Genomic DNA, 10,333 nt, shown 5'->3' on the forward strand with positions numbered 1-10,333 from the left:
CAGCAGCTTTGTAATATAATTTTAAGTCAGGAATTGGGATGTCTCCTGCCTTTCCTTTGTTTCCCAAGATTGCTATTCTAGGCCTCTTCTGGTTCCAGATGAACTTTAGGAGTGTTTTCTCTAGATCTGTGAGGTATATTAATGGTATTTTAATTGGGATTGCACTGAATCTGTACAACAATTTTGGGAGTATGGCCATTTTCACAATGTTGGTTCTTCCTATCCATGAGCAAGGAATATCTTTCCATTTTCTGATATCCTCTTTGTTCTCTTTTTTCAGAGTACTATAATTTTCACTGTATAAATCTTTTACTTCTTTTGTTAGATTGATTCCTAAGTATTTTATCTTTTTAGATGCTATTGTGAAAGATGTGGTTTCCCTAATTTCTCTCTCAGTCTGTTTTTTGCTTGTGTACAGGAATGCTATTGACTTTTGAGTGTTAATTTGTATCCAGCTACACTACTGAATTTGGTTATTAAATCTATGAGCCTCTTGGTGGAGTTTTTGGAGTCTTCTGTGTAGAGTGTCACATCACCTGTGAATAATGACAATTTCACTTCTTCCTTTCCTATCCTTATTCCTTTTATTTCTCTCTCTTGTCTAATTGCTCTAGCCAATATTTCCAGAACTATATTGAATAGGAGTGGTGACAGTGGACATCCTTGCCTTGTTCCTGATTTTAAAGTGAAAGCATTTTGATCCCTTTCTAGAATATCCTTCAGTACTATTTGTAGGGTTGCTTTGGTGGTCATGAATTTCTTCAGTTTTCTTTGTCATGTAAATATCTTATTTCTCCATTAATTTTGAAAGATTATTTTGCAGGGCACATCAGTCTGGGTTAGAAGATGTTTTCATTCAGGGCTTGAAATACTTTGCTCCAAGCTCTTCTTTTTTTATTTTTTATTTTAAAGAGTACATGAGACACAAACAAACAAAAAAATAGAACAGTAGCAGCAAGAGGGACAAGAGTCTGCTATGATTTTGATGGGCGTTCCTGTGGTACTCTGTTTCTTTTCTCTTCAGCTTTAATATTTCTGTTCTTTTCCTGAATTTCTGCATTATAATTCTTTCCTATATTGTTCAGTCGAGGTTTCCATCATTTTCCTCTGCTCCTCCATTTTTAAAATCTATGTCTTGTTTAGATATGTTGAGCAATTTTTCATTATGGTTGTCATTTCTTTTTATACCTGAGAGATTATTTCTGATCTGATTTCTTCTATAGCCTCCTGGAGGCATTTCTTTACTTCAATTGTTATCATTTCAGAAATTTTAGGTGTGTAACTTCTAATTTCTTTTTTTTTTCTGGTACCGGGAATTGAATTCTCAACCTCACACTTGCCAGGCAGGCACTGTGCTGCTGAGCTAAATCCCCAACCCCTCTAATTTCTTTTTTGTCAGAGTCTCCTGGACTTCTTCTAGGTGGGCTGGAGGTCTGAGATTGTATTTTACTCTTTCATCTTAATATTTTCTATTTCACAAGATTTTTATTTTGTTTTCTGTGATATTTCTTGTGAGTTTTGGTAGTAGGTAGCTATATGACTAGTATCAAGGTCTCTCTAGGAAAAATCTGGTTCAGGGATATCTTCTGTGTGTAGAAAGTTCTTGGTTTGTGTCTGTCCCAAGAGCCTACCTTCCCAATTAATTGAGAATGGGATGTTGGTTTCTGTTTGGTGATGTCCCCAGTCTTTTGCTGTCAGGCTGTGGTGAGATTATTACCCCAGAGTTTCCCAATATTGTTACAAAAGGGAGAAGAACTGATTACAACAGATATGACATCCTAGGTACAGTAGTACAATTACCAATAATGATAGCATCAAGCACCACTTAGAAATTAACAAACTGTGGTGACTATTGATTTTGTACTGTAGAAGTGTTTCCCCTTGTTAGAGTGGATTTACCATGGGTTCCTCTGGATGAGCTGGTTGCCAAGTCCTGCTTGCTTCCTGTGCTGGCAGTCTGTCCTGCTATGTAGGGGGATGCTCCAGGAACCTGGGTTCAGCAGGACCAAGGCTCCCTTGATGCCAGAAAGGTGATGGGTGGGATTTCTCCCCTGCTATGTCACTCCCTGAAGCTCCCATGATAGTGGAGAAGTGATGAGCAGGGTCTCTCCCCTCCTGCATGGCTCACCAAGGCTCCCTTGATGGTGGACGGGTGATAGGTCTCTCCCCTCCCATGCAGCTCTGTAGTTTGTTTCTTGGTCTTTTTGAACCCTTAAGTATCCACACTCAGCCAGGTGTGGTGGTGTATGCCTATAATCCTAGGACTTGGGAGGCTGAAGCAGGAGGATCACCATGAGTTTGAGGCCAGCATGGGCTCCATAGTGAGTTCAAGGCCAGCCTGAACTACATAGTGAGATGCTGTCTCAAGAGGAAAAAAAAATGCACCCCCATATCTGAATTTGGAAGTGCCTGTAATACATAGTAGTATACCTGGAGGTCACTGCAGAAGCTTATGATTGCCACCCAGAGGTGACTGGTGGGATTTTACACTGGAACATTCATGGATTGTGTATTAAGATTTATACCTTTCAAGAGACAACTACTACATAGCTATTGGGTATTAATGCAGACGGCCTCTGTGATTGAAGGACATAAAATATCCCCAATATCTGAAATAACTATAATGAGAATTGGCAAAATTTCTTGGGCCAAATCAGAGCAACACTCTAATAAGGAAGACAGTGCCCAGAAGAGTTGCATGATAAAATGAAACTATTTATACATGAACATGTTACTGGGGAATGCAAAGATATACTCACTCATTGCATCCATGAGCAGGCAGCCTCTGGGATTGACCTTGAAACAACAAAAGTGCTGCTGGATCCCATTGCTACCAGCACATACTCTGTTTAACAGACCTTTATTAACCAACAGAAGCTGCTTGGTTTATGGATGGACATTGCAAGGTACATGGATAGTATAGTGTTTGGAACATCGCCATATAAAGACTGGCAAATGGAAAGGCTCTGGTTGCAGAAAGTAATATTCATCTTGGTACACTGAGTTGAATGCTGCTTTCTTTGTAGTGATAAGAGTGTTGAACAATGATACAAACTCCTACCTAGAGTTAGATTCTTACTGACTCAAGGGCGGGGGCCGGTGGCAGATGGGTAATAGACAGTGGTCTACATTGATGCCTATATGGGTCACTACCTTAAGGAAATCACTCTGCAGTTTTAAGGGATGAATTCAAGTAGGACACATTGATGTCCCTCACAACAGCTGCTTTTTAAGGCCAGAAGGTAATTGGAGTTGGCAAGAGTATAACCTGTTGAGCTGGTCTGAGGTTTCCATTTGGGCCTATGAAATCTGGACATGAGGGTACTCCTGGAATGCGGAGTGTTGAATCCAGATATACTCTTCTGCACAAAATTCCAAGAATTGTTCTGTCACCCAATAAAGGAGATGGAAACTTCAGACAGCTATGGGACAGATTCCATGAGGGAAGGGTCCTTGTATAGCTGACCAGGTGATTATAATTCTTCCCCATATCACCTCAGTTTTGTTTTTTTTTTGTCACATTACCTCAGCCTTCACTTCTCCTCTTGGCACAGTGATCCCAGGACCAGGGCTGCAACTTCAGGTTCTAGGGAAAGGGATGCGCATGGAGGAAGAAACTGCTGCTATAGTTTAAATTTACTTTCTTTATTTCACTCTTTTGAGAGAGGGTCTTGCTATGTAATTCAGGGTTACCTTGCACTCACAAGGTAGCCCAGGCTGGGCTCCAACTGGAGTTGTTCCTCCTGTCTCACCCTCCTGAGTGCTGGAATTATGAGTGTGTGTCATCATGCCTGGCTTGTATTTTAAACTTTTAGGTCAGAATTTTTAAGGCCTTGATGGGCAAGTTGTGTTTTGCCTCATCTGGATAATGAACTCAGCTCTATTGCCTACTGGTAGTGATAATCTACTTCTGTACCTCTATAAATCCTCCTTATATGAATGAAAACAAGGTGATGGGGAAATGTTTGCTAGATCAGTCTTGCTGCTGGAAGTATGATTTGGACCAGTGGCTGAGTTTTATGTCTCTTCTAGAGGTGGAAAAATTTAGGTAAAATGATGTTGGAGAGATGGAGGAATAGCAACTGAGGGTAAATGAATAAATGAGTTTTGAAATGAGGGAAATCCAACACTACATTTGTGCTTTAAGAAGGAGCTAAAGCAAGAAATAATGTTAGTGACTGAAGGGGTGAGGTCTAATGTTGCCAAGACCACTCCTGCTTATGGAACGTGCCAAGGTGGATGGAAGCCTACAGACCTGAGTGGCATTGCCCTAGGAGCCTGTTTGATCATGTGAAGTGATGATGGACTGACAATGGCTAGTGACTGAGTGGAAGTCTAGCAATGTGTCACCATCTTCTGATTCTTATTTTTCAGGTTGTATCTATGACCGTCCTGTAGAAAGGTGTAAGGCTGGAGTTTCAGGTAAGATTATAATACTGGCATTGATGGTCAGTGTACAGGGAAATTGAGTTAAAGCTTCTCCAAGATTTAATGTTGATGAAAAATGACTGGTCTGAGGAAGAACTGAGTTTAACTAGTCATAAATTAATTTCTATGCTAAGTAGTTCTGCATGAAAATATTAAAAGGTGTAAATAATGGTAAGTCAGGAATGGGCATGAGGAACCAAGTTAGTACAAAAATATAAAACGTATGCAATGGTTGAATAGGATAGAGTATTTATTTAAATCTATCCTTGCCTTACTCTGGCTCCTCCAAAGGGTTGGCATATAATTCTTTTTGTATAAGAGAGCTTTCCTCAAAGAATGAGGGGTGGCCTGTATATTATAGAATTTCATCTTTTTAAGAAAATTCTGCAATTTTTTTTAGACAGTTGTGTAGTTCAGGCTGGACTTTAACTCACTATGTAGTTGAGGCAGCCTCTAACTTACAGTGACCCTCCTGCCTCAGCCTCCCCAGTGCTGGGATTACAGGCATGCCCCACCATACCTGGCTTGCACTTTGTTTTTAGTTTCTGTAATAAACTATACCAGTGAGGGGCCTTCCTGGTTTCTTTTTTAAAATTTTTATGAGTACATGTTTGCAGTACATAATGATACATTCTTTGTGGGGAGTTTGTACAGATACATAACACATTTTAAGTCATTTTTCATCCCTTTTCCCTCCCTTCCTTCTCCCCTCCATCTCTTAGTTCTCCTCCCATTTGTGAAATATCTCTCTCCCTATTTCCCATTTCCTATCTATCTTTATGAAAGAGTAGTACTCTATTGCATATAAATAGCACACTTGCTTTATCCATTCATCCCTTGAAGTAGTCTTCCTGTTTCTGAAGGGACAGTTTCTTGCTATATCTTCTTGTGGTAGAGAGAATGAGAGATCACTTCTCTGGCATATCTTTTTACAAGGCATAAAGCACATTTATGAGTGCCCCAGCCTGATGATTTATGCGCCAAAGGTCTCGCTTCCAAATACCATCACGTTGGCAATCAGTGACCCAGTATATGAATGGGTCAGTATGAATTTTTGGGGTTCAAAGCATCATTTTTTATACTAGTGCAGTAAAATGATGAAGATTATAGTTCTCCAGCTCTTATTTTATCAGAATTATTTGTTTGTTTGTTTGTTTTTTTGAGAATGGCCCTCGATATGTAGCCCTGGGTGGCTTCAAACTCATGGTGATACTCCTACTTCAGCCTCCTGAGTTCTGGGGTTACAGGTGTGCACCACGTTTGGCCAGAATTGTGTTTTGTTTGTTTGTGTGAAAGGGTCTCACTGTGTAATTCAGGTTGGCTTTGAACTCACTATGTAGCCCCGGCTGGCCTCAAACTCACAGTAATCCTCTTGCCTCAGCCTCCCCAGAGCTGGGATTTCAGGTGTGTGCTACCATGCCTGGTTTATATTATCATCTTTATATTAAGAATGTTAGGAGAAGGGTAAGCTCACCCAAAGAAAAACTTTGCCTTCTGTTCTGGGGAGGGAATTGGTGTGTTTCCATTTGTGCCCAGGATAGTTGCATCCTGTTAGGCATAGTTGTGAGCTTGCTATTGTGTTTGTAGACTAAGTACATATGGTTTAAGAAAATGTGTCTTGGTGTCAAGTTGACAAGGGTGGATTGTAACAGTTAATTGTGATGTGTCAGTTTGAGTGGACTAATAGATGCCTAGTGAATTAGTGGAGCACAGTTCTGGGCATGTCTGGATGACTGACATGTAGGCCTCAAATTTAGAAAGGAAAACCCACCCTGCATGTGGGTGGCAGCAAACAATAGGCTTGCAGAAATGAAAAGATGGAGAAGAAGGAAGTCTTCACTTTTGCTCCTTTAGAGAAGATCTAGTCTTTGCCATTGCTGTTAGACATTCATTTCTAGTTCCTTCAGCCTTCCAATGCAAAGACTTTGTCTTTCCAGCATGGACTTGCATCACACTCTGTAGTGAGCACCAGGCTTTCAAACTTTGACTGGATCCTCTGACTATCAAGCATGCAGATGGCTTTTGTACATTCTTTCACCCCTCACTCCTCAGGCAGGCATTGTAAGCCTTCATAAATCCTTTACATCTCATCTCATCTCATCTCATCTCACCTCATCTCATCTCATCTTATCATATCTGTTCCTCTCATGAATTATAACTGATACTGACGTTCTGTTTCAAAATATCACCAAAAACCTAGTTAAACCTGGGCATGGCAGCACGCACTTGTAATTTCAGCTACTTAAAAGGCTGAGGCAAGAGGATCATAAATTTGGGACTTGGAGAGCTCAGTGAGACTCTCTTTCACAACAAGCAAAACAAAAACAAAAACAAAAACAAACCAAATCGAACCAAAACAAACCAAAACAAAACAAAACACAACACGAGTCCCGTTAATTATGATGCCCACTTAATTTTGGGAGTTCCCTCTGTGTTGCGTCCAGAAGGTATCAGGTGTCTTGCCTCATGTTTCAGGACCAGCTGAAACAGGAAACTGGCATGGCTAAGAGCAGCCTCACAGTGGAAAGACACAACAGACCTTTCCACAATGCTCCGCCTGGAAACTGGCCTTAGCTGGGCTGCAGCCACCACACTCCTGACACCTCTTCATTTAAATTCTTTGCTGCACCTGGAAAGTACCATTGTTTCGATTATTCCCTTCTCCCTCTTCGTCTCAGACATTCTACTCAATCCTCTCAGAAAAGCACTGAAACTTTCAAGCCACAAGATAAAATTTCAAATATGTGTTCCCCAGAAATCATAAAGGAACAGACTGATACATTTGACTGTGTAAAAATTTAAAACTTCTGTTTGGCAAAAGTCAAGACAGACTGTGAAAATAAAATTGTAGAACATATGATAAAATGGCTAATTTCCCTAATTTGCAAAATGACTCTTATACAAATGAATGAGGAAGTAATACAACTCAGAAGAAAATAATCAAGTTATAAGATAGTTTACAAGAAGAATATAAATGGACTGTAAAGTTATAGAAATATACTCAGTCTTACTCATATTTAAACACACGGAGACCAAAGCATCAAGGAGATACACTCTTTCGTTACATGCCTGTATTTGTTTATCTGAGTATCCAATTTGAAGATATCAATATGTAATACAACAACCATTGTTAATTTCCTATCACCTTGTCTGAAATTCTGTATTGCTTGTATTGTTTTTGTGTTATTTCCTAAATGTATGTTTGTTTGTCAATATGTTTTCATTCTTTTATCTTTAAAATTAAAAAAAGGAAAAAAAAATTAAAAAAAGGAAGATATACTCTTTCAAATTTAGACTGGTAAAAATATTTTAAAAGCTTTATAATACACAGTATTGGCAACAGTATGGAGAAATAGTACTTTCAGATGTTTTTGATGAGATTTTATTTCATTTTTTAATTTTTAATTTTTTTGGGTTTTTTGAGACGGAGTCTTGCTGTGTTGTTCAGGCCAGCCTTGAACTCACGGCAGTCCGCTTGCTTCAGCCTCCTGAGTGCTGGGTCTACAGGTGTGTGCTGCCATGCATGGTGAGATTTTACATTGTTGCAACCTTTGGGAAGGTAATTTAACAGTATCTATCACCTACTTAAATTAAGTGCATATTTTGGTTGAGAAATTTCATGTATTCAGTATAATCAGACATTGAGTTGCATGTAAAACTAGGGCATGTCTCAGCGTGATCCATTTGGTAAATACACAATACCAATTGGGTAAAAAATTGATAAATACGTGATGCTAAGTGGGTAAAAACATTACTTATCACAAAAGTTAGAGTGGTTAGTTAATAATAAGTAATAATGTCAGAAACTGGGATAACATACTGGGAGTAGATATTGAAGGTTATGATCTGTTAAGAGTATAAAGCTGAATAAAAGATTGTTTATTGGTATGATAACTCAAGATTTAACATCCATGGAGGGTCACTTGGAGACAATCATACTATGTTGTGTAGGCAACTGCTTAAAACTTAGAAACAGTAATGTCTAGGAGTTAATAAAGTGGAGTGGTTGTAAATATCAGCAGAGTGTTAAAGATGTGGTCAAAAGATTCAGGGAAATGGGTATTATACAATAAGCTTATCACATGAAACAGAACCTATTGAAAGGTTACACTACACTGGAGAGCCTAGAAGACACTTGCTATTCCAAAGCAGTGAGAAACATGCTAGTGATAGGGATGCTGGCTCGCATCACTGAGAAACTGGTTGGATTATTGTACTTCAAGATAAAGATTATGCTTTGAACCATTTGCCATTGTATGATGTAACCTGGTATGTGCAATACACAGTCTTTGTAGGCCAAGCTTGATGGTAGCAGTGACTGTTCTGAACCTGACTTTCTAGTATCAATATGGATGATACAATTCTGGGGTAGCAGAACACAGTTAGGGGCATTTAATTATAAGAGGCAATGGTAGAAATAATTACCATAACATACAGTATAGCTAGACTGATAACTGAATTAGGGACTAGACTCAGACTTATCTAAGTTTACAGAAATAAAGTCTGACATAAGTTAACTCTCTTGTCCCCATATAGTTTAAAGAGATTTGATTTGTTATGACATTTTGTAGAAGATTGAACTGGCCTGCTGTATCATCGTACTATGCTATTTAGACCTAGTGGATCAGGAAGTGTTAAATAGGACATTTGTATGCACGTCAGAGGGTGGGCAGTAAACTCCATTAAGAATATGAGGACTGTAAGATTAGGGGAGTTTTTAGATATCCAGAGTCTGAGTTATACTCAGATGTTCCATTATTGTATCTATGTATTTCTTACCGTTGGGGTTTGGGGGGAAGAGAAAGAGCATTTTGTAGGATTCCTAGAGTTTGAACTTAACAAATACCATAGTAGGTGATTTTTGGTGAGAAAAAGCCTTTCTGAGCCTATTTTCTCTTTTTATAATAAAATACCTCAGACTAGGTACCTTATAAAGGAAAGAGATTTGTTTTAGTAAGTGGTTCTGGGGACTAGAAGTCAAAGAGCATGGTGGCAGCTAGAGTTTTGTGTTTTAATCTGTTCTGGGAAGCATAAATGCAAGTAGATATGTGTGGAATAGACAGAACACAAGGGCATCCTCACTTTATAACGACCTACCCTCACAAGAAGGAGCCTAATCTCATGAGAAAGACATTTATCTTTCTTAAGGCCCTAATCACCTCTGAACCATCCTGCAATATGACCACAATAGGAACAAAATTTCAACATGAGTTCCAGAGAGGACCAACCATACTCAAATGATAGTAATGGCCTAATGATTTAGTGGGTTAAATAGTACCCAAATTAATGGGGGAGCTCTAGTTTCATATTCATATTCATTTTATGACCCCACTATCTGGTGCTCAGGCTTGAATCAGGGCTGATCTAGACTTGGTGTCTACTAAATAATTGATATTTTGGTAGTAGAGATTGATACAGACTCTTAAAGTGATATCGATCAGTCAGTGGCAGGTTAATTACAGTGAAATTCTTTCACCTTAGAAAGGGTAATAATTCATCTTTATAGGGATTAATACATATTTTGGGTGTGGATTTGCCTTCTCAGCTGGTAGTGCTTGACCAGTCCCAGTAGTCCAGAGTGTCCTATGTATTTTCATGGGATTCACATAACATTTCCTTGAATTAAACATTGGCTTTAGAATATGATAAGTGTGTATGATTATGATCATCACTGGTATTTAAATAAATTTCACTATCAGAAGTTCTCTGCCTGATAGATCATTGGAATGAGGGACTGACTGAGGTATGACACTCATTCTGGTTGTGGTGCTGTCGTTCAAGATAAGTATGATACAATATGAAGCAATGGTCACCACACAACATTGTAACCTTGATAGGTATAGTGCACATAGTTGGGAATTAAGGAGTGAAACTTAGAGTGGTCTTTGTTTTTTTTTTATTTTTT

General features: G+C 38.8%; 1 long non-coding RNA gene across 1 annotated transcript in view; it reads left to right on the forward strand.

The window, feature by feature from the left end:
- Positions 1-3,433: 3,433 nt before the first annotated feature.
- LOC102015931 overlaps positions 3,434-10,333 on the forward strand; it is a 43,935-nt gene continuing 37,035 nt past the window's right edge. Inside the window, exons 1-2 of the long non-coding RNA XR_259807.2 lie at positions 3,434-3,469; positions 4,375-4,422. This is a non-coding gene — a long non-coding RNA (uncharacterized LOC102015931). The remainder of the gene's footprint in view (positions 3,470-4,374; positions 4,423-10,333) is intronic.

This window comes from Chinchilla lanigera, unplaced genomic scaffold (genome assembly GCF_000276665.1).
Source record: "Chinchilla lanigera isolate Chin_1 unplaced genomic scaffold, ChiLan1.0 scaffold00008, whole genome shotgun sequence".
Classification (NCBI taxonomy): domain Eukaryota; kingdom Metazoa; phylum Chordata; class Mammalia; order Rodentia; family Chinchillidae; genus Chinchilla; species Chinchilla lanigera.